This window comes from Melospiza melodia, chromosome 8, assembly GCF_035770615.1.
Source record: "Melospiza melodia melodia isolate bMelMel2 chromosome 8, bMelMel2.pri, whole genome shotgun sequence".
In the NCBI taxonomy this organism is placed as follows: domain Eukaryota; kingdom Metazoa; phylum Chordata; class Aves; order Passeriformes; family Passerellidae; genus Melospiza; species Melospiza melodia.
Genome location: NC_086201.1, coordinates 6134745 through 6157629, shown reverse-complemented (window position 1 = coordinate 6157629; position 22885 = coordinate 6134745). Strand labels below are relative to the sequence as shown.

At 43.2% G+C, this 22885-nt stretch overlaps 1 protein-coding gene across 4 annotated transcripts in view; it reads left to right on the top strand.

Annotated features, from left to right (window-relative positions):
* Positions 1 to 16101: 16101 nt before the first annotated feature.
* The window catches only part of THSD7B (thrombospondin type 1 domain containing 7B), a 299473-nt gene continuing 292689 nt past the window's right edge, over positions 16102 to 22885 (top strand). The window contains exon 1 of one of the 4 annotated variants that reach the window (XM_063161589.1): positions 16102 to 16189. The gene's annotated coding sequence lies outside the window, so the exon portion shown is untranslated. Of the gene's footprint in view, positions 16219 to 17905; positions 18031 to 22885 lie in introns of those variants that run through there. The other 3 variants (XM_063161588.1, XM_063161586.1, XM_063161590.1) reach the window with 3 other exon arrangements.

The window sequence follows — 22885 nt, the reverse complement described above, 5'->3', positions numbered from 1 at the left end:
GGAGAGCTGGAATCAGAGTTAATGAGTGTGTATTGAGGTGAGAAACCCTGGTGCCCTTTTCTTGGAAACATGCTCCCCTCTCTACTTACCATTACAGGGTGGCTATTAGGAGAAGCACACCAGCACCACAGAAATAAAGAGCAAAGCAGATGCTCTCTCCCTTGCTTTCTTTTGGACAAGAAATCTTCAGTCTAATCCTAGTTTGGGGTTTCCTTTGTTTTCCCTTTTATTACAGAGAGGAGTATGTTCAAACCCATTCTCTAAGATCAAAATATGCAAGGTTTTAGTTACCAGGTTTAAACTGGTAACTGGCTCCAGGCTTGGGAGCCTTTTCTGCCCTTTTGCTGTACAAATGATGCCCTCTCTCCCCTTTCTGAACTCCTCCATGAATGCCTTGGCTATTCAAGGCCATGAAAAACAGAGTGGGAGATACTTTGAGCCTCACCAGCAGTGCTGTTGGTGTTGAACAAGATCTCTGCCATTTGCTGCTGCCCACTGCTGTGCTGTAGGTGTGCCCCAGACACTCAATCAGACACGTCCATTGCAACTGCTGAGTCAACAGAGTCGGGAGGCACAGGGTGCCTGTGTCATACTAAATAGTTTTCTTTGCAGATCCTTTCCTTCCTGAGTCTCTTTGTACCCCTGATCTTATCGATTGAATTGGCTCTGCTAATTTAGCAGTCCTTTGGGCTGATGATCATAATTACAACACACAGCACAGCTTGAGTAAACAGGTCCATCGCAGCCCTAACGTTTTTGGCTGCCCGATGGCAAATAAACATGTTTGGCAAGAAAGTGCTTCTTTAATGACTTTCACTGGTTGCTACAAAGCTGGAGGAGCTGTTGCAGTGTTATGCAGAAAAGGGAGCTGATCTGTATAAAGTTCAGCTCCATACACTTTTCCATGCAGCTCAAAAAGTGTTGTAAGACTGAATTCTTTTGAAGCAGACAGACATTGACAGGATTCAAGATAATTCTTATTATGCCTACCTAACTACAATCTTTCTATTGTTAATAATGAGGTAAATATTTATGCTTGATTTTATTTCGACAGCTATCTCGGAGTAGATGTGTCATACAGTTGGCAGAGTAGATTTTAAATTAACATGTTTGCTTTAAAGTTCAGTGGTAAAATGTAACTGCAGAGCAGAAAGTTGCATATGTTATAAACAGTAATTGGAAATAATTATAAAATTCTCTGCTAGAAAATTGTGATGAAAGAACACTTAGATGAATGACAAATGAGCTGTTCAAAGTTCCAATGATGACAAAGGTAAGGCTGTGTGGGCAAGGTTAATTCTCTTCCTTTGTGCATGTGCACTGCAAGTACTAATGATCCCCCCTTGCACCTTGAAAGTTTTCTGCTGCAATCAGTGGGCAAGCCCCACACTCTTTATTATTTTATGCCTACCCTTGAAGGTGTAAAACCCAGTACCATTAATTGCAGTTGGGGTTACACTGTGCCCTGGTGCAGGCACTCAGATTCTCTTCATTAACCCAATACCACAACAGAACCTGCACCATAAGCAAAAGCCCTTATTTTCATCATTATATATTCCTATCCCAGTCACTCTTCCCTTAATTTAGCTGCAAGGTAGAATAAATAATTCTGCTTTGCAAAATAAATGTTGTGAATTGGAGGGATTTGTGTTTTCCCTTCCTGGCATGCATTGCAGCCCCTGCCAGGGGCAGTTTGCTGGGGGTGGCTCTCACCAGGTGAAGCTCTTGGTCCTGGGCACCCAGGTGACCACCCAGGTGAGGCTGGTGCCCACCAGCTGCTGCCCACTCTGCCAGGTGGCTGAAGGTTTGACAACAAAACCCACCCTAGATCCAGGGATTCAAGCCTTTAGCATTCCAGATGAAGTCCACAGGGACTTTACAGAATGTGTCAAAATCACCTCTTGAATTATCTTTAAAATTCATTTAAAACTAACATGCATTCAGTTCTTAAGCAGCACAGGTACTTGTAGGCAAGTATTTGAAAGGAATTTAGTGATCCAAGATATGTTTTTAGGATGCAGCAAGGAGGAGTGATCAGTGTTGGGAAACAACTGATGTGATCAGTTTTAGCAGCATGTTTTTCTGCCAGTTTTATCCATGTAGCTCTTTGGATAAAATAGATTTAGTGGGAGTTCTGGGCATACTGTGATTCATCTGGCTGGAGCACTTAAACATGTCTCAGCAATTTGTTTTTAGTTTAAACAGCATTTAAACTCAATCTTTTAAGTAGGTACAGACATTATTTGTACATTATTTAATCCTATGCAAAAATTTCTTGAGTTTATTGCTAGCTGTGATACCCAAATCAGTTTGCTGCCAGAACATCAAGTAATGTTTGATCTAATACAGCTTTATTGGATGAAGATTATACTGTAAGTTAGGTTTACTTGTGAAAGCCTTTCTTTCCTGTAGACAAATATTTAATATCTGCACTCACTTGTAAAGCTCACTTTACAAGAGAGGTACTTCAGAGAAAAATGTTATCACCCCCAACGTGACTTTACCTGCAAGGAAAGTGCAAAACTAGAAACTGTAAGAAAATGAACAGAAATAGTGTTTTCTCTTGGGTGTGATCCCAAGACAAGTGCCAAACTGGGAAAGTCCATTTCTGGGCAGCTTTTGTTTTATTGGGATGTGGCTGTTGAGCTCTTGCCCCCGCTGAAGCCTGCAATTAGGTCAGAGGGATTTTCCATTCCTTGGCCTTCTCTTGATTTGTGGACTGTCAAGGTACAGTCTGAAATGTGACAAACTGGGTAAGGAGTTTTTGGGCCACAGTAAGCTCTGTATTTTCCAGTTAACCTTTTACTAAGTGTGAATCTACTTTTGGCATGATGGCCCTTGAGTAATGATTAGATCACTGTTATTGATCACTGCATTTTGAGGAAGAGTTCCTTTCTGGTTTTTTTGGGCTGAGTAGCCTGTCTTTGTGAGCTACTGTTTTGCAGAAGAAGAATCTTTGAGATCATGACACATATAGGAGCAAAAAGAAGAAGTGTTTCAAGAATGTCCTGCTGTGGCATTATCTCCCCTGCAGAAGACAGCAGCTGAATTTGCACTCTGTCAGGGAGCTGAGAAGTCAGGCTCTTTCATATGACCCACAACAATTTCCAGAACAGTCTGAAGAGCAAAAGGTGATTTTTTTTTAAATTCTTTTTACCTGGATGACAGGATGCAGACAGCCCAGCACAGATTTAGGTTTATGTGGAGACTTTTCCAGGCAGCCAGGTGCACCCTTTGTTTTTAGCCCTTCCTCCTGTTTGCACTCCTACACGTTTAAATGAGCAATGCATGCCTGACTGAGGAGCAGCAGAGAAGTTATCTGATATAAATGAGGTTTCCTCTCTCCTTTCTTTCCTGCCTGGAGAAATCTAAATGAAGGATCATCTTTGTTATTATGAGACAAGATGTGCCTGGTTGTTCTGCAGGATTATTTATGAAGTGAATGCCAACAGGAGAGTTAGCTCTCTGAGGATCAGTGCTCAGGTCTGAGCTACTGCCTTTGGCACAGTAATAACATCACTGTCAAAAAGTGGAGGGTTTTTTTCCCCTTCAACCTACAAATTTCTTATGGCATATCTTTTCTATTATTTAAATTTTGGTATGATATAACTCAGCTGTGCAATCTTCCTTGTGATCAGGCCCTTAAATGCTTGGCAGTTCAACTTTAAACTCTGGGAAAAGTGTAGGCATCAAAACATTTTCATAGAGGGAGGGAAGGTTGGTGAATATTAAAGCTGTGTGGAATCTGTAGTCACAGGGAAGCCCTGGGATGCTGTGGATACAGCCCAAGGAAGAGTTCTCAGAATTATTGATATTCAGACCAATAAATGTCTGACATTTACCCCTTGAGAGGATGGTGACTCTTCACCTTCCAGGTATGCTGCAGCTGGAAACTTTATGCAGCCACTTCTCACAGAGAAGATAATTGAGTCACATTAACTTCAAAGGTATCACTCGCATAAGAAAATGAGATTTAGTGCAAGGTTTATAAATATGCTATAATTAGACCATTAATTGTGTCATCTTTTTGGCTCAGCAGTTGACATTGCCTGTTCCTGTAAGTATGTGTTATTTCATAGTTTGATTTTAACAATTGTTTTGCCTCACACTGAGGAAGTTTGACATATGCAATGCTGACGATGTGGAAATAAGGCAAATCTAAGAAGACATGGGCTGTGCATGGTAGTTAATTGCCAAATGTTTTTTTAGTTCCTTATTGCAAAAACTCACTTCTAACAATTATTAAAATTGTGTATTTCCACTGACTAAAATATTTGCTGGATGCCAAATGGATATTAGATCGATTTCCTATTAAATGAAGAAGAATGAATCTGAGTATGCAACGAGACTAGTGAACAGCAGGGTTTATTTTTAGATTATACTTTTAAAGCTAAACACTATCTTTAAGTCCAAAAGGAATGTGCCATTTCTTTCATTACTTTTTTACACTTGATTTCTTTTGGCAGGTTAAGACAGCAACTTTACATGAAATGGATGATTGGTTGGGAGATTGTGAATCCTGGTTTCCAGGTTATTTCTTTTCTAATAAATCATTTATAGAAAAAGTGGTCTTCTGAAGTTGTCTCATTAGTCTTCATTTTTTCTGCCTTTTCTCGATTTTCTTTTAAAAAGACTGGTTAAATAACCACCGTCCTCTTTCAAATTCATGGGTGCAACTAACCCCTCAAAATGAACAAATGGCCCCTCTTTGATCATTGCTGTGGTTGAGAATTTAGATTTCACTATGAATATAATACTGAAATCCTTTTTTCTAAAGCTAGAGATGAATCCCTGCCCCTTACTAAGGTCCCTTTTTGCCTCCCTCAGTACCCAGGGCGTGCATCACTGGCTGTGCTCAGGTCCTGCCCTCCGCAGTAGCTGCTGCAGCCTGTGCTGCAGTGATCCCAGGCTGGGAAATGTTCTCTGGAGCTTGTCAGATCTGGAAATAATTTACTGTGCTCAGGGTCAAAATGCCTTCTCACTGCCACTATGGTTGTGAACACAAATGAAGTTTTAAAACTACCTTTGTTCTGCTTTCCTTAGTAGAGGCACTGGAATCAAGCCACCTCAGGCCCTAGCCAGTGTGTTTGCCATTTAGAAAGCCATGTAGGGCTTTTTCTTTTGTTCATTTTGCTGCCAGGTATCAAATATTTAATCATTTACAATGATCCTTTCCAGATTTCTACATGGATGAGAAGACATCAATCAAATTATGAGCACTTGCTGGCAATTATATGGATTTGATCTGCCTGCTAAGAGGAGCATGAATGAATTTAGAGTAACATTTAATGGCTCAGAAAAAAATTTCTGTTTTGGTCATCCCCACATGAAAATGTTAGTGTCTGGATTCAGGTAAACTGAATAGCTTGTGACATTCTCTTCCCATTTCCTTTCTCCTCACTGTGTTTGCTCTTGAAACTGAAGGAATGAAATCTGCACGAGTCTCAGATTTTCTCTAAAACTTCAATCCATTTAAGCCAAGGTGCCCTTTGTAGGAGTTGGGGGAGCACTGTTTCCCCTGATTTATTTTCATTTGGGCTCATATAGTTCTAGATACAAAACCAAAAAGAAAAATGTTTTTAATTCCTTCAGCACTGTTGTATTATAGCTGAAAATGGTGGGATGTGAGGAGAAGTTGGTGGCTTGTTGTGGATCACCCCTTTCAAACTGCAATTGTTTGTTATCACTGTCTTACTCCCTTGCCAAGGTGAAGCCAATCAGACCCCATTGCTGGCTACAGGGCTTCAGAGAGGACCATAGGAGACACAGAATGGTGGAGGCTGCTCTAAATTTTGTCTGGCAGTTGGGAGTGTTTGAAGGTATAAAATCAATTTGGGGCTTCCTGCAGCTGCTGGCAGCCTGAGGTGTTAGATGGGAAAAGTATTTATCAAGGAACAAATATTTTTTAACTGAATCAATGCCTCAGAAAAGAGAAAGTTGGTTTTGAAGGATTTCTGATGAGTAGGAATAAGTTTCAGGGAGTCATGGAGGAAGGAAGTCTTTACAAAAAATGTCTGACATGGTAAAGAAAACCATTACTTCTCCCAGAGCAGCTGGGAACAACCCACCTTGTCTGATTTCCTCTGGGGACTTTTAAAAGCAATTATTTTATTCCAGGTATGAAATTCCTCATCAGTTGCTACTGAGATTTAAATATATAGTTAAGTTTCTGTCATTCGTGTTTGAATGAATGATAGCATTGACCCTGTTCTTGCTTTATTAATAGATGAAAGTTTTAAAGCTTTGATTTGTTCATGAAAGGCTGGGTCTAGATGTTCCTCCTTTAACATGATGGAGTCAGATCCACTGCTGATAACTGTAGAATAACAGAATGGTTTGGGATGGAAGGCACTTTAAAGACTTTCTCATTCCTACCCCCTGCCATGATCAGGGACACCTTCCACTGTCCCAGGCTGCTCCAAGCCCTGACCAACCTGGCCTTGAACACTTCCAGGGTTGGGGCATCCACAGCTTCTGTGGGCAACCTGTGCCAGGGCCTCCCCACCTTCACAGGGAAGAATTTCTTCCTAATCTCTGATCTAATCCTGCCCTCTGTCAGTTTACTTCCATTCCCCCTTATCAATTCAGCCAGGGATGTGGCATTAGAGCTGTGCTATGACTTTCCACATCCTGGAAGCACATGAGGATTTTCATGAATTGATCAATCTTGCATAAAGCACACTGGCACCAGTAGACTGGTTCACCCCTTCAGGTGTTTTGCCCAAGGGATGCAGGTGTACTTTGGTGGGTTTTTGTTCAGAGGCTACCTTAGTGTGTGTGTTACAAATGTCATTTAACTTCAGAGCAGGAGATCACCAGTCAGTGAGGGGTGTTACCTCATCTACTCAGTAAAGGTAAATGCACAAATACAGCACAAAAGCTGAGCAACTGTATAATTTCCCCACCTCTTTACATCCACTTCAAATGTTTTGGTATTGCATCTTTCATTTAATGTTGTTTAAATCATCGTTTTACTGTGTAAGTTTTCATAGTAATGAGTTTTAGCAGGTTGCAGAGAGATTGCAGAAAGGGAATGTTTTGCCCTTCAGACTGGTGAGGAAAGGCTTGTGCTGCATAAACAGGAGAGGGAATTAGGCCATGTCCCAGAGCTGATCCCAAAGAAATGAAGTTGCTTGTGTATAGTGTGGCTTACCTGCCCACACTGCAGAATGAAACCTTGGCTCTGGTAGGAGCTTCCTCCTACAAGGCAGTGAAATCCTCACACCTTACAGAGCACTTCAGTTACCAGCAACAGCTCAGAGTTACACGAAACACAAGTAAGGGGGGAAATCTCCCTTAGTCTGGAACTTTGAGAGAATATAAATCTTTTTCACTTGGAGTAGTATTGTATTTCTTGTGCTAGTATTTTTCTGGTCCTTAGCACAAGAGTTGTCTTACTGGATCCGACCAAGGATATTCTGTCTCATATTCTGTCTTTGCTGGTGGCAGCGAAGATGTTATTCAGGGAGTGCACCACTGCCCTGCCCTCCTACGTGATCATTCCTCTCCTAATTCCCCAGAATAATTGAATTGTGAACATTAGAGCATGATTTTAAACTGAAAGTAGATGACTCTGCTATAAAATATGACTTATTTTGATACTGCATTCATATTTGCAATGCCATCCCTTTCCACCCCAAATAAATAAAATCTGTTCACACGGGAGCTGTAAATATTGGGAATTTGTGATGACCCACAAAAAAGTGACAACCAACATCCACAATTAGTGATTGCTCATCATAATTTCATTTAAGTATATCTTTATAGTAACTGCTGTAACATGTGCATTCTGAAAATTATCATGTCATGGGTGATACATTAGGTGAAAGCTATCACCTATCTTAGAGGTGGGAAATGTGGGTTCTGTTGCAGAGCTTAGAGACCTATGCTAGATTAGGAAAACCCCAGATTGTAGGTAGTTTAATATTATTTTAGGTAGTTTAATATTATTTTTAGTTAGCAAAGATTGCAATAGGTGAACTACCATTAGTTGTCATTGGCTCACTGATGAATTCATGTCCTTTTAAATGATTTTTGAATGTGTGCCTACAGGCTCTAACAGGCTCCTTTGAGCAATATAAATGAATAAATCAGCAAGAGGTACCCACCAAACTATTACACCAGGGGGTGTAAATGGTTTAGAAAAGAAGCACTCAATATCAAATATTTGTCTTAAGCTGCTTATAACTTCTGAACAACTGACTCGGCAGCTGCTGTTACAATGCTTATTTTTGTGTTGTAGACAAGGCCCAGGTATCTATGTGAAAACTGAGATGGATGTGGAGAAGAGCTTGTGACCCCTTTGAGTTAAAAATGAAGTTTGGGATGGGAAACAAAGAAAGACATTTTAATCATGGTTGCTGCTAGGGGATCCCCCCCCCCCCCTTTTTTTTTTAATCTGAGTCATTGGGAGAAAAATTACATGATGACAGTTAATTATAACTAATCCTGCAGTGCTTCAACACAGACTAATATAAAGTTCAGAGAGTTCCACCAGCAGTTAGTTATATCCTTAGGAAGCAATGAGGTTTTGCCTAAAATAGTTGCATTGTTTCTTGGCATCTGAAAAGACCCCCACAATGTGCAGTAAATTAGTCTGATATGGTGCTGAAAACCAGGGATATAGTGAAAGAAGTGATTTTTTTTGCATATGTATGTAGGTTCCAGGACTATGAAGTGTCTTTTAAAATAGTTTTTGTTAAAAAAAAAATAAATAGAGAAATGTCATTCAAAAATGAAACCCAGCAGTTTGTAAGACCATGGGTCAAGTGAACTGTTTCAACTTCTATAGGCATCTAGAGTGGAAAAGAAATAACTGCAAAGCAGAGAAAGAAAAACTAGGTGAGGATTTCAGAGATAGGAAAACATTAATAAAGTTGGTAACTGTTGCTTTAATCAGTCAGTAATATTAAGGCATTCAACACCTCATGATTTTGCCTTTAGAAGAGTTTGGGTCCATTATTCACCATCCTGTTTCTCCTCCTGGTTGTGCTGCATAGAATGGCATTGTGGGAGATGACTTGTCATGGAGAAAAAGAGGAACAAATACACAGAACTAAGTCCTAAATGCTGTTAGGAGGCTGCAGTGTTTCTCTGGCAGGACAGCCTGGGTGGGAATGATGTGCACAGCAAGCAAGCCTTCAGGAGAAATGGGCCTAAGCCCCTGGCTTCCCTGGAAGTGTCAGACAAATTCACTATCACCCTTAAATACAGAGGAAGAAAAACACTGGAGATGATTTTTCAAACCTTCCTTAAAAAATGTAGCAAAAATAGTTTCTAATATTTTGTGGCTGTTCTTGAACTTTAGTTGAGCTCTTTTCTACATATATCCCACTTACACAGATATGAATGATGTTTGATTTGAATCTTTACTATTGAATTGAATCTTTACTGTTGGAAATTGGTTAAATTTTGTATGTTATTTTCTATTAAAATTGCAAAAAGTGCAATTCTAGAAAGTTATGAAAAGCTTGATAAGGTGACAGAAAATTGTGTACAATGCATTTATGGTGTTTGCACGTATAGGCAGAAAGGACTTATGCTCAGGTATTCCAAGTGCTTTTCAAAGGTACACAAGGTGCATACAAATTCTGGAGAGTGCTGTGATGTTTAGTCATTAAACAGGTAGCCCCTGGAGAAGGAAAGGGACCTGGTGAGAAGGGAAGGCTTTTAGCTGAGCTGAACATCCCTCTCATCTTTGGTTCTTTAGGCATAAAGTGATGACTGCTTTCTAGTACAACAGAAATCAGAGAAACCTTCTGAAAAATGTGGCTGAATATTAATCTGTTGGCTCAATTTCTGTTTGTTCTTTCATCCCATTTCTGTTCTGTAATTTTAATTTTTTTTGTCTTAAAAATTGCTGCCATTTATAGAGTGAACATTTTCCTATTTCATGGGGCTTTTTTCATGCTTGACAGGGAATTTAACAGCAGTCAATTGAAATAATAAATTGCATCAAGGTAAATGTTTAAGACCAGGCTGGATGGAGATCTGAGCAACCTGGTTTGGTGGAAGGTGTTGCTGTCCATGGCAGGGGCTTGGACGAGATGATCTGTAAGCTGCTTTTCACCCCAGGCCATTCCAGTACCATGAATCTGTAGCATTATCAAGGCAGATATTTTTGTAGTGTTAGAAGTACTTATGTGTACTGGCTTTGTAAAACATTCATGAGATAAAAGCAGCCAAATCCAGTGAAGTATGATAGGAAGTGAAAGCTGCTCATTATGAGAGTGGCTGAGCCAAACCAGAATTTCTGCAGACAGGCAAGTGCTCACCATCACTGGCATGTTGGGAGGGACCATTCCTCTCTTCAGTGGGTCCCCAGAAGAATGCAACAGGATCCAACCTCCTTGAGACAAAGTCCTTCTTGGGAACCTCCTGTACTGGCATGTATCTGCAGAGTCCAAGGTGTGACTAAGGATGATAGGCAATAACTAAGCAGCATGTTAAAAATAGCAAGTCAATTTAAAATCAGCATCAGAATGCCATTATTGATTGTGTAGAGCAAATCCCCTACCTTGTACTCAACACTTAATTAAAGCAGTGGAACAGAAGCACTAATAGAGAGGGAAAAAAAAAACCCCAAAGCAAAACCATAATGATTAGAAAATATCTTTAATTTTAGTGTTCTGCTCCATAGTCATCAATAGATTTCAAATCTAATTACTAGTCACTAGCATGAGCCTTCTTTATCTCTTGTTATCACTTTTTCTACTAAACAAGCAGTGCATTGGGACAAAAAACCCCTTAACACTTGACAGGTTCCCAGCTGCTAAATTATTGCCAGTTACTATTTGCAGGGAGACCCTTCTTTGAGTAGGTGCTTGCTGCTCTTTCTGTAAAGCAAGACTCCAATCAGGAAAGGTTAATAGCTTGTGAAGAGCCTCCATCACAGCTTTTCTTGCCCTGCCATGGCTGGTGAATAGGTGGCAGATGCATTGCTTCATGCTGCACCCTACTCATGTTTTTCTTTAACCTGCACACCACAGTACTTAAAAAGGACTTTCTCTTACTCACAAATGCAACTGTCGTGTTTCTTCAGACATTAACAAGGGCATCACAGTTTGAAGCTCTGGGGGCTCTAGCCAGCAAGATAATTGGTCTTTTGTCGGAGTTCTGCTCTGTGCTTTAATTTGTAGTGTTCCTCCATCTTCAACCCATCACTGGCACCAAAAGGTCTGATCCTGCATTCTCAAAAATAACACTCAACAGGATCTTGATATTTGAACAGGACAAATAATTCCAATTTACACCCTCTACTACCTGTGCCTTGAACTATGGTGTGCAGTAAGGTCAAGTAAAAAGGAGCTTTGTGTCCCTTGAGAAACATTTGCCACCATTTGAGGGGCAGTTGGGTGGAGAAGAATAGGAAGGGACAGATGGGTTGTGGGGAAGAGGGGGCTGTTGTGCTGATCAGCTCCTGCAGGTCTGTGCCACAGGGAGGATTGATTTCAAAGCCTGGCTCAGAAGTTATTTCAGGTTCAGGCAGGGATGCACACTGGGATTTGGGTACTGTACTCACTAATGGGTGGTGGGTTGGGGTCCAACATTAACACTGGCTAGATCTATTCACAGAGGTGTGCTCTAACTGCAGTGTTGGTAAAGGTAGATATCCTGCCTGAATGCATTTCTTCTGTTGCTAAAGAAGTCATCATCTAAGGATATGATCACAACAGGGCTGCCATCAATTCTGCTGGTACTCCATAATTAAAAATAAATTATGCTTTGTCCTTAATAGGACTAGTATTAAACTGAATACCTGTTTAATCTCTGTTAAATCTGCCACAAAGAAATGACACCATGAGAAGTGTGAATGAATGATATCTTTTTTTTCCCCTTCCCTGATTCTAATTACACATGATGGCACTTGCAGTGTCCCTTGTGAATGCACAAAATTGGTGCAGCAGGGGAAATGCAAGCTTCCCTGTGCTGCAGTCTGTTCATTAGCATCGATTTCTGAGGCACTGCCCCTAAGGATGAGAGGATAATTTCTTTTTTCAGTTTCTCGTGATCCCAGCTTGTAGTAGACTATTAAAAAGAATTTCTAAGCCTCAGTGTAAGTTCTGGAACAGTGAGAGATGTACAAAACTCATAACCCTCCTTTCTATGGAGCATTAATGCCCAACTAACCACTCCTACTTTGTCCCTGGCCTGTATCACTTACCTAAAGCTGTGCCTTTGGGCTGCAAATCCATTGTGTCAGCCTTTCATTGTCTGCTTGGCTTTCTGCTGCTTTTCCATGGTGCAGTATGAAAAGTGATACAACATTCCATCTGGAAGAAGCTGTCATTTATTTGGTTAAGTTAGGAACATCCTGGTAAAGCTCACGTAGTTCAGATTTCTTCTCCTGAGTTGTACTGGCTTTTGTGGTACAGTGTAAAAACATCACTGTGACCACATTTACAAAGTCTTCACTATCAGAAAAATAGAAACCTGATCTATTCATCCAGCTGGCTTTGCTCTGATTTGTACAGTCCCTTCTATTAACTTGGGGCACATGAATAAATGCTGAATATTGATGAAAAGAGTCCCTATTTCCTGAGTTCCACGTTAATTATTATTGCAAAAATTGCACCCAAGACACTTTCCCTAAGTTTTTTTTTAATCTTCCTCTTTTGAAAAAAATGGCCACTGCAGAAAGAATAAAATTGAAGTCCAACTAGCTTCAGTAACAAATCATAGTGTGCATATTAATGATAAAGACTGAGAGAACAAATCATAGGTGCACCCTAATTTCGACAGCCCTTCATCCACATTACTCTAGTAACAACTACTTTTAGATAACATAAAAAGTGAATTATGAAAGTATTAAGAAAGACTTCCTAACAAATGCAGAATATATTGATAGGGACACTCTGTGACAGTTTGCTCACTGCCCATTAACACTGCAGTGGGTGGCTTGTACCGTTTTGCTCTGAATCTCTGCTCCCTGAGAAACAGACAAAAACTTGGCGCCGTGTTTTTATGCAAGATTACCTCTTTGTTTTTAAGCCTGGAATGCCATGTTTTGAAACTGCTCTCTGTTCCTGCCTAAGCTGTATTCCAGATGCTGTGCAGGCAGGTTGGTTCAGGTCCCCATGGTACCGAGGACAGGAGGAGGTGGCTGCTTTGCCCATCTTGCTGAGGATGGACCTGCCTGTAGTCTGTGGCTTTCTGCCCAGCTCTGCTGGAACTGGCTGTTGCATCGCAAGCCTTGCCAAAATTTTTCACAATAACAAGCTCCAATCTACATAACACCTGGCCTGTACAAACCAGGTCATTATGAACTTGATCCAAGCTGTCATTCAAGCAGCTTTGTTATTCCCTTCTTAGCCTGGGCCAGTCATCCATAAGCAGGAGCTGGCTTAAACCTTCCAGGCCTCGCAGCACTGGGGTTCCTCTTTTCTTTCTTTGAGCCCCACCAAGCAGGAGAAACCCACAGAACAAGAGGATCACAGGTAGCAGAAACACGAAGAAACAATGAGTGATCTGGGCTAAAACCCAACCTAACAGGTTACTCCAAGTTCCAAGCTCCTTCCTCTCTATTTTTGTGCTTTTATTTTCCTGTTGCTGCTTCTTGGTCTCATCCTTCAGCCTTTCTATTCAAATTGAACAAAAAACAGGTTTTACTTCATGCATTTCCTGCATATTCACTCTGTATTCATCTCCTACACATCTTTTAGGTATATGCAGTCATCCGTGAACATTTTGAGGTAAGAGAAAGTCCTGAGGAAGAGAATCAAAGGCCAAATGTGTGTGATGAAGGGAGCTGGCACTCAGCTGGCTGGAGAGCTGTGAGGACTCCCTTGCCCTCTTGCGCTGCCTCTTCTTTTCATTAGTACTGCTCTTGGGGCTGCAGGGAGGAGCTCAGGCTCCCATATCCAGATGCTGGATTAGCTGCATTAATGCAAGCTCTGCATTGGCAAATTAAGCTAAGAATTGCAACACTGCAGTTCCATGTAGGCTTCAACCCCAGATCAAGCAAAAGGGGCAGAATGGGGCTATTTTTAGCAGACTACACCACAAGGGCTGTGAGGAGGCAAAGAGAGTGCAACTGCCTGTAGTCCAGAGCCAGTCAGGAAAAAGGAAGTGTCACTTGCAAAAAACTCCTGACATTTCAAGAGGTGCCTCCCATTCTGTATCAGGCAAAAATGAGACCTTTAAATTTTTTTCAGTGGAAAAAAGAGAGCAGTGAAGCTGGGGCTGCTGCAGCCCTGGTGGGTGCCCTCTGCCACTCTCTCTTGGAGGTAGGGCTCTCTGACCTGGGAAAGAGTCAAGAAAAAAAAATCTTCTTAAAAACAATCCTCTTTGGCCAAGTGTTTCCACTTTGACAAATACAAATTTTTTTCACAGAACTTCGTTTGGAACACTCCTGACCAGCTGTGTTCAATCTCGGGTGAACTCTCCTTCCCCAGCAAACGTACAGGATTTTATAATTCATGAGAGCAATGGGACAGGCTGAACCTGGAGCCAGGAAGTTTGTGTTTCAATCTCTGATCAGGATTTCATATCCTATATGTTGTATCTTCCATCTCTCTGCCTTAATTTCTACTCCTCTGTCTCCCATCTTTGTAAGGTAGAACTCTCTGAAAGTAGAAACACTGTTTTTTTTAAACAGCATCTACTACAATGAAGTTCTGGTTTCATTTTGAGTTTGCAAATGATGTGAACAATCCTTGCATGAAGATTTGATATTTCAGTAAATAGAAAATAAACTGAGGATCATAGATGATGCAACCATGTCCATTAAAATACTATATATGTTGTTCTTGTTAAATGGAAAATGTCCAAGAGAAACTTGACTGAGTAGGCTATCCCTTGGGCTCTTTAACACACAGGGGATGTTCTGTTCTTGAACAGAAATAAGAACTGTGTGAAAAGCAGGAATAGATACTGTAGTAATTTCCTTGTGCATACACAGTCACCTCTTACTGTCTGACTTAGATATAGGCATTAATTTTTCCTGAATAACTCCTAAACTTAATGGCTGTCAAAAAAAAAAAAAAAAAAAAAGAGGTTCTGCAGAATAATGCCTATTTGAATTTTTAAATAGTGCAGATAAAGTAAACTGAGATCATTCACTTCATGTATTTAAAAAGTGATGGATTCAGTATCCTCCCTGCAATCAATAAATGTTCTCTCCTTAATCGAGGACTTCCGCCAGTTTGGTGATCTCTTGCACTAATTACTTCCCTCAAAAATATGACTTAGATGAATTTGAAACTAAATGGGACCAGTGTTCCTTGGGCAAAGATGGTGATTTTTTGTTCAGTTGTTGGCCCTTCATTTCAGGATGGACATTGATGCGCTGGTGCATGTCCAAGGAAGGGAAAGGAGTTGGGAGAGGCTCTGCAGCACAGGTTTGATGGGGAGCAGCTGAGGGAGCTCAGCCTGCAGAAAAGGAGGCTCCGGGGGGACCTTCTCAGTCTCCACAACTCCCACCTGGTGCAGCCAGTGTGGGTTGGGCTCTGCTCGTGGGTAACAAGTGGTAAGATGAGAGAACATGGTTTTAAGCTGTGCCAGAGGACATTTAGGTTGGATATTTGGAGGAATTTCTTCACAGGAAGGGGGGTTAGACATTGGAAGGGGCTGTCCGGAGAGGCGGTGGTGTCGCCATCCCTGCAGGTGTTTGAGGAAAGCCTGGATGTGGCACTCAGTGCCATGGTCTGCTTAACAAGGTGGTGATCGATCACAGGTTGGACTCTATGACCTCAGAGGGCTTTTCCAGCCCAGTCCCTTCAGCAATTCTGTGATTACCTGGAGCGGTTACGGAAGCACTGCGAGCACCCTCAGCACTGCACGGCAAGCAACGTGAGGAGGTTGGTGACAACGCGCTGTTGGGAATTCGGTGCGGGGTAAAAACAACTAAAACTGAGCTTTGACTAGTTTTGTAGCGCTGGGGCGTGTTTAACAACACCCGTGGAACCCCCGGTCTCTGGAGCAACTTCCCGGCCCCCCTCAGCCCTCAGCGCTGGGCCCTGTTCCGGCGCCGCCCGGCAGAGGGCGCCGCGCGCGCCGCTCCCGCGCGGGGCCGGGCGGGGGCCGGGCCGCGCCTCCTCCATCTTCGCTCCGCCCGCGGCCCCTCCGCGCCGCGGGGCCGAGCGGGGACTGCGCGCCCGTCCCGCCCCGCTCGCCCGCGGCGCCGGCTCCGCAGACCTCCCGCCGCAGCGCGCCGCGCCGGGCTCCATGCCGCGCACCGGGATGCCAGGAGGTGCGGCCGCCCCGCTGCCGGGGGAGAGGGTGGGTCCGGGGGCTCGGCTCCGCGGGCGGGGATGCGGGTGCGTGGATGGACGGACGGACCCGCCGGGTCGCGCCGCGCCGCGCGGGAGAAGTTGCCGCGGGTTTGGGAGCGCTCCGGCCGGGATTCCCGTCTCGCTGCTGGTGGCGTCCCCCGCGCTGGTCCGGCTGCTCCGAGCGCCCCGGCTGTGGGAGCAGCGGGCAGGGCGCGGAGCCGGCACCCCGTGAGACCGGGGAAGTTGGGATGGGCACGGGCACCGCGGGGCTCGGTGCGGGCACCGCCGCAACTCCGCTGCGCCGAGCAGCGCGGAAAGTAGCGCGGCTGCCGCGGGCAGCGCGATCGCGGCTGGCTCCGGGCTCTCTGTGGCGCAGGTTGTCTTCCAAACCCCGACTTTTTCACCTGCCCACACACCCCTGGTCGCAGCATCGCAATGTGTTTGGGCTGTCTTTTTCCCTCCGTCGGTTCTTCAATCAGTGTTTTTAAACGAGGCACGCTTATACGCTCCTTCATTAACCATTCATTACTTTGAACGTTCGTTCTTAATTTGTGCTCGTCCTTGTATTTATTTTGCGTATTATTATTTATTCAAGGTCAAACCGTATAGAGTTGGGACTTTATTTATGTGAAGATATGATGAGGAGTCTGTAATGCTGTTCCTTTCCTCCTCCTCCTCTCCCTCCCACTCCTGTGCCTGCCTGAGCGTTTCTGTAGAAGGCTTTTAAAAGAATAGATGAGGGTCATAAAAAAGTACTTGCTGACCACTGCCTCCAGTTTTTTTGTATAATTGAAATATATTGGTGAATTCCTCTAATGAAAACAGAGAGTCAACTTAAAGAATTGATTGCCTGAGGATGTAATTTTTGGAACAAGTTGTACAGGGAATGTCTGTTGTGTGTGCAGGTGAGTGGCATAATCTACCTGTTAGAATTGGGGACCACTGTAAGTACCTGTGAGAAGATGTGATGGCAGAGAGCTGCTGTTTGTGCCTTGTGTCACTCAGGTGCCTTGCATGGCTGTTGAACTTGCTTGGTGAAATCTTCAAACTTTAAGGAAACTGAAAGAAGTAGTGAGCTGTGAAAAGATTCCAGTGGAGTTTAGGTAATGGCATGCCAGAGGTGAGAGCGATGGCGTTAAAGTGAGGTGCTGGAGTCCGGGGATGCTTCCCAAGGAAGGCAGATAGGGCTGGGTCGGGATGTGCGAGGTGTGCGGGCTCCGCTCGTTCTCGGCTGCTCCAGGGGGCTGAGACCAGCTCAGAATGCACAACTTTGTGTCTTCGCGGGGGCAGGCTCGAGGTGTTAAGTGCTGAATTTCCGAGGATGCAAGCAGGGGGATGCTGTGCCTGCCTGTACCTTACATAGTGCCGAGCTGGTTTTAGAGCATTGTGCAAGTTGCTGCTTTTACTGCTGCGAACATCAGCAAGGAGAGCATGACCCCGCTGTGAGTTGTGACGGTTTTGCTGCTTGCTTTGGTGGGACTGCATAAAGTTTCCATTGTTAATTATTACAAAAATTATTGAGACACTGTTCTCAGCAGTCTTTTCTGCGGCACAAGGAAAGAGCAGGAGATTGTACACTCTGCTTTTTTGTCTTGGTTCTCTGAGGGGAAGCTGCGTCTAGTCGTCTTCCTACATGAAAACAGAGGATTCTTTTTTTTAGATCACAGCGTTGAAAAGCATTTTGTGAAGAATCAGAAGTAAACATCATTCATTAGTAAACTTCCTCTTCTGCTTTGCCTCGATGGTGTTTCAAAGATCCCATTTCACTGTGGTAATGGAAGACCAAAAGAGCTGTTAAGCTCCATCTGTATGCATTAGGGTAGGTGGTTGATTTGTACCCTGGGGCCATATTATCTGCTATTTCATTACTTCTGGATCAGTAATGATATTCAGGAAAACGGTGTTTGTGGTGGCTGCTTTCTAGGGATGCCCGCTCACTAGAAAGCCTCGCCGATAAGATCGCGCCGCGTGTTTGCTGACGTGCTGCGCTGGCAGAGGCGCCCGGGCTCTGCCTTCAGTGGCACACAACTTCTGGGCTTTGTGAGAGAAATGGGGATTCCCGGGCTCTCCTTGCTCCTTAATAGAATTTTTTTGTTTTTACCTAACCATGTGTCTTGCACGCCCTCAGATGAGCTGAGCTCTTGTGGGTGTTTAGGCGCTTTCTCCTTTAGTGTTTGGGCACATCAGCAACTACCCCAGTGACTGGGAGCAGAGGAGAGAACATCAGGAGCCTGGGCTGGGGCAGGAGAAATGTCCCAGATGCTGCAGGTAGCCTGTGCCAAGCTCAGTGCTGAACAATAACACAAAGGTAGCCATGTAAGAGTGGTTCTGGGCAGTGGAAAACCCAGGTGGTGATTGTACTTGGGAAGCTTTTGCCTGCCTGTTGGTAGGTGAGCAGCGGGGTTGTGGTGGAAGATGTGCTGTGATGTGAATGGTTTCATCCAGGTGTCCAAGGCAACTAAGCTTGTCTGGCTTTGCAGGCTGTAAGCAAAGAGTGGGATAAGAAAATACCAAAAAATAAATTACCCCGAGTTGACAGTGCTTCACTGACACCACAAGTACCTGTGTCTGCTGTGCTTCCCTGCCCTGCACTGCTGCTGGCATCCCTGTGCCTTAACTGGAGTGGGTTATGAAAGCTGAGCAACAGGGATGCTGTTTCAGATTAAAGAGGTGATGGAAATGCCCCCAGGCTGTTGTTCAGGGAGGTAAGTTTTTTATTCCCCATTAGAGGTTTATGCTGGGCTTTAAAGGGTTGTGCTCACTGCTGTGGATGGGGGAAAGCAGAGACCTCTCTGCTCGAGCCACCTGACACAGAGCAGCTTTGGGGAACTTCTCCAGGCATTTTGTAGGTGAGGGAAGCTGACCCGATGGACTGCCTGCCTCAAAGTGCGTTCAAAAACTGTGTCTGGCTTGTCAGTTCTCAGGAACTTTATTGAATTTTGGGGGGCTTGTTCCAGTACGGTGAGACGAAAGCATTGTTTCCACAAGACAGAGCTGCTCTGTGGCTTGTTAAGGTAATAGAAAACGAAAATTTGTGTGGTTCTGGCAGCAGTTCACAGGCTCTGGTGCTGCTGAGGATGGGGAGTCCTGCTGGGGCTGCCGAGGGGTGAGAGCTTGTGTGTTTTCCCTCTAAACCAGAGAAGCTGAGAAGCTGTGGATGGGCTGTCATGCCTTGTTATAAGTGAGTTTTATGATACAATGGCATCAGACTTCATGGCCAAGCTCTGTGCAGTTATGGTGTGTTTCTCTGTGTGTTCTAAGTCCTCCCACACTGTTGAGTTTTTGCCCACACATCATCGCTTCAGTTCTTTACCTGAACTTTGAGAATATTGATTTTTTTTTTTTTAATTTTTTTTTTACTGAGATTGCATTCCAGCTTTTCCAGTTATTTGCCCCAGTATCATGTAATGGAAAGTAAGTGTGAAGGTGGGGTGTGAAATGGGGATTTGATTGCCAGGGGACCCCAGGATGGAGCTGAGGGGTGCTGAACTCTGCTGGGCTCCTTCTGGAAGCTGGGCATCCCATCTCATCCCAAGCTGCCTCTGGGGTGGTGAAGTGGGTGCTGTGGGAGGAGAAAAAACAGATAAAGCACCACAGGCAAAAGAAGTACACTGTTTATTTGAAGAAAAAAGGAAAACCCAGGAGTTTGTGGCAGAGGATGAGAGCCGCGTGGGTCATTTGGAGCCAGGAGCTCTGCAGGGAAGGCAGGTTTCTGTGCTTGCTCTGTGAGGCTGCAGAGACCCAGCCTCTGAGTCACTGCTGACCTGTCCCACCTCACTCCTGTGTCTAAGCACAAGTGCCCACTGTCTGCAGTCTGGTTTGGAACAAGAGAGCAGAAAAACACTGTGCTTTGGACTGGCAAGCTTATCAAGAACATGCTGGTAATGCTCTTTCTGCTTTGAATGCTTCCTTATTGAGTCATCTTCAGACATTCTTTTGTACTTCTGCTGTATTTAGTTAAAACACTTGAGTATTAAAGACATGCTGCATCATTTTTGGTTGGAAATGCTTTTAGTTGTGCTTCTTTTCCATTGTGATTTTTGTTTGTTAAGCTTTTGTTCTGATTGAAACAAAATCTTCTGCAAATTTTTTTTATAGAAAAGCATCTTAGTTTTTCTTTTCAGTCCCATCTAACTAATTCTCATATTTGTGTCTGAAAGTAAGGTAACTTCTTTAAGAGGGGATTGTTTTTTTTTCCCTACACCACCTGTACTGACAGAACAGGCAGCTGTTTTGAGAAAGTGCATGGAATGGGTAAGAAAAGAGGCTCAAGGGCCACCAAAAAGCGAACAAAAAGCTGTGTTGGTGATGCAGGGCCTGAATGTGTGTGTGATGTGTGGTGTCCATGCGTGTCCCAGGCAGGTGAGGAGGGAATCCCACACAAGATGAGCTGCTGGCTGACCCCTGTGGTGGCTCCCTTGGTTGATAAAGGCAGAATGTGCAAACCCATTCACAGTGCAATGAGGTATCTGTAACCTGAAAAGATAGAAGCAGGAGAGAGGGAAAAGGGTTTTACAGATGGAATGAAGATTTAAAGGTACTTAAAAACTACGAGAAAATGGAGAAATAGTCACTTTCCTGACTCAGTTGCTTAAACAGAAAATGTTTGTGCAGGAACGGGATATTCTCCTAGGGAATAGTGGATATTTTTGAAAGGTTGAATGTAGGATAACTCAATGTGGCAAACTTTTGATCCCAGCCTTGTTAGGAGCAAGGGGGATTCCTTATGTGTCTTGAGGCTGCCAGGAATGGACAGAAAGACACAATGTGCCATTTGGCTCTATCAGACTGGCATAGCCTTCCAAAAGAAAGATAAATGAAACAATCTTTTCACTCGTTAGATATAATTGTGGCTGTTTCTGATCCATCTCTCCCAATAACCTGTAATTCACGTTGGCATTGTTTCAGCACATGCTGACAGCAGTGGGGAATTCTGTCTGCTGTGTGTTCAACAGGGATTTGTTGAACAGGAGAGGATGAGTTGCCACAGCACCTTGTGGGATATATTAAGTGTGTGTGTATATATATATATATATATATATATATGTATAAGTGTAATTTTTTTGTCCATGTATGACAGGACACTGATACTGAGTCTTTAGATAGATACTTAAGCAAAGATAAAAACATCTATTTTAACTGAATTGCTGGGTTTTCATTGCAAAATTGATGTCAGCAGATAGCAGAGAACAGAGCAGAGAGCCTGAGGGCACTGCAGTGTGGGGGAAATGACTCCTGGGCATTAACATATGCCTTTTAAAACACTTCTGAGAGCTCTAGGCTGCAAATATTTATGGTTCTGTAATTGATTTCAGGTATCTGTAGTAAATAGGATATACACCTTTGGTAAAGGAGGAAGCAGCAATCTCTGTGATTGCCATTTTCTCCAGCAATGGTGCAGTTTATGGAGCATCAATTTTTAGTGAGTGGTATTTATTCAGGAAAGAAAACTTAGGTGGTGGGAGGCTTCACAGTCATGGCAAACTTTATTTTACAAAGCCGTCCTAACAGAAACATGCAATGGGATTTCTTCTTGTGCTTTTTTTTTTTTTTTTTTTTTTTAATCTGTGTATGTTTTGTTTTCCTATTAAAAAATTATCTATGTGAAATATTTTGAAATAGTCAAAAAGATCGCCTGTCCTGTGTAGGAATATATATTGAATTAAATGACTGTTAATAAACCAGAGATTACATCAGCTGTAATGGGTGGAGGAGCAGCCTGAGGATGTGGCACAATCCCACTGTTGATGAATGGGATTAAAACTGGCATTTATGGGTGAGGGAGACTCTCCACAGGGATGGAGTCTGTTCTGTGCCTGGCTTTTTGTCTCTAGGGGCTTGGAACAGAGCTCTCTCCCAGAGCCTTCCTGAAGCTCAGCACACATGATTTGTATTCTCCCAGAGAGTAATTTGTCAGGAGATGAACAGCAATATGCTCAGTGTTTGCTGCAATAGGAAAGACAAGTCCAGCTAAAGACTTATTTCTTGGAGTAAAGTAATTTTTAAACTTTCCGTCATAAAAAAAGTCATAAATGCCCCTGCCTGGCCTAGATTTTTTTCCATCTCAAGTACTTTGGTGGCAAATTCAGGTGTGCAGGAAATGAAGCAGCCCAGAGCTTCCAGCTGGGGAGGACACAGGGTTTGTCCCATGGCTCATGAGAGGTCACTGGCTCAGCAGTCAGATGATTTGGGAACTTGGAAAATTTGTCTAGACATTGCAATGTATTTTTAAGTAAAACTTTGATGCAAAATGGAAATTGAAACAAAATAAGCAAAAGGTTAATTTTCCCTGAAACAAAGCCATAATTTTTCTGTAATAAAACTTGGCTGACTAAACGAAAGCTTTAGTGTTGATTTCTAGCAGAGGCGAAAACAAAATAAGCATTCGGTTCTAGTTCAGTTTTTTTCTTTTGGGAAGGGAGGTGTGGGGTGTGTTGCACTTCTTTTTTCCCTTTTTCTAATTTTTTTTTCATTAACAGAGGAGCCAAATCATGTCCAGCTCTCTGAACACTGAGGATTTCTGTCTTCCTGTTGCTTCTTTGGGGCAGAGCTGGGAATGATTCTTCTTCAGTACCTGTGTAAATTAGGTTTTATGCCCAGGTTGGATGGGGCTCTGAGCAACCTGATCAAGAGGAAGGGTTCCCTGCCTGTGTCAGGGAGTTGGAGTGGGATGA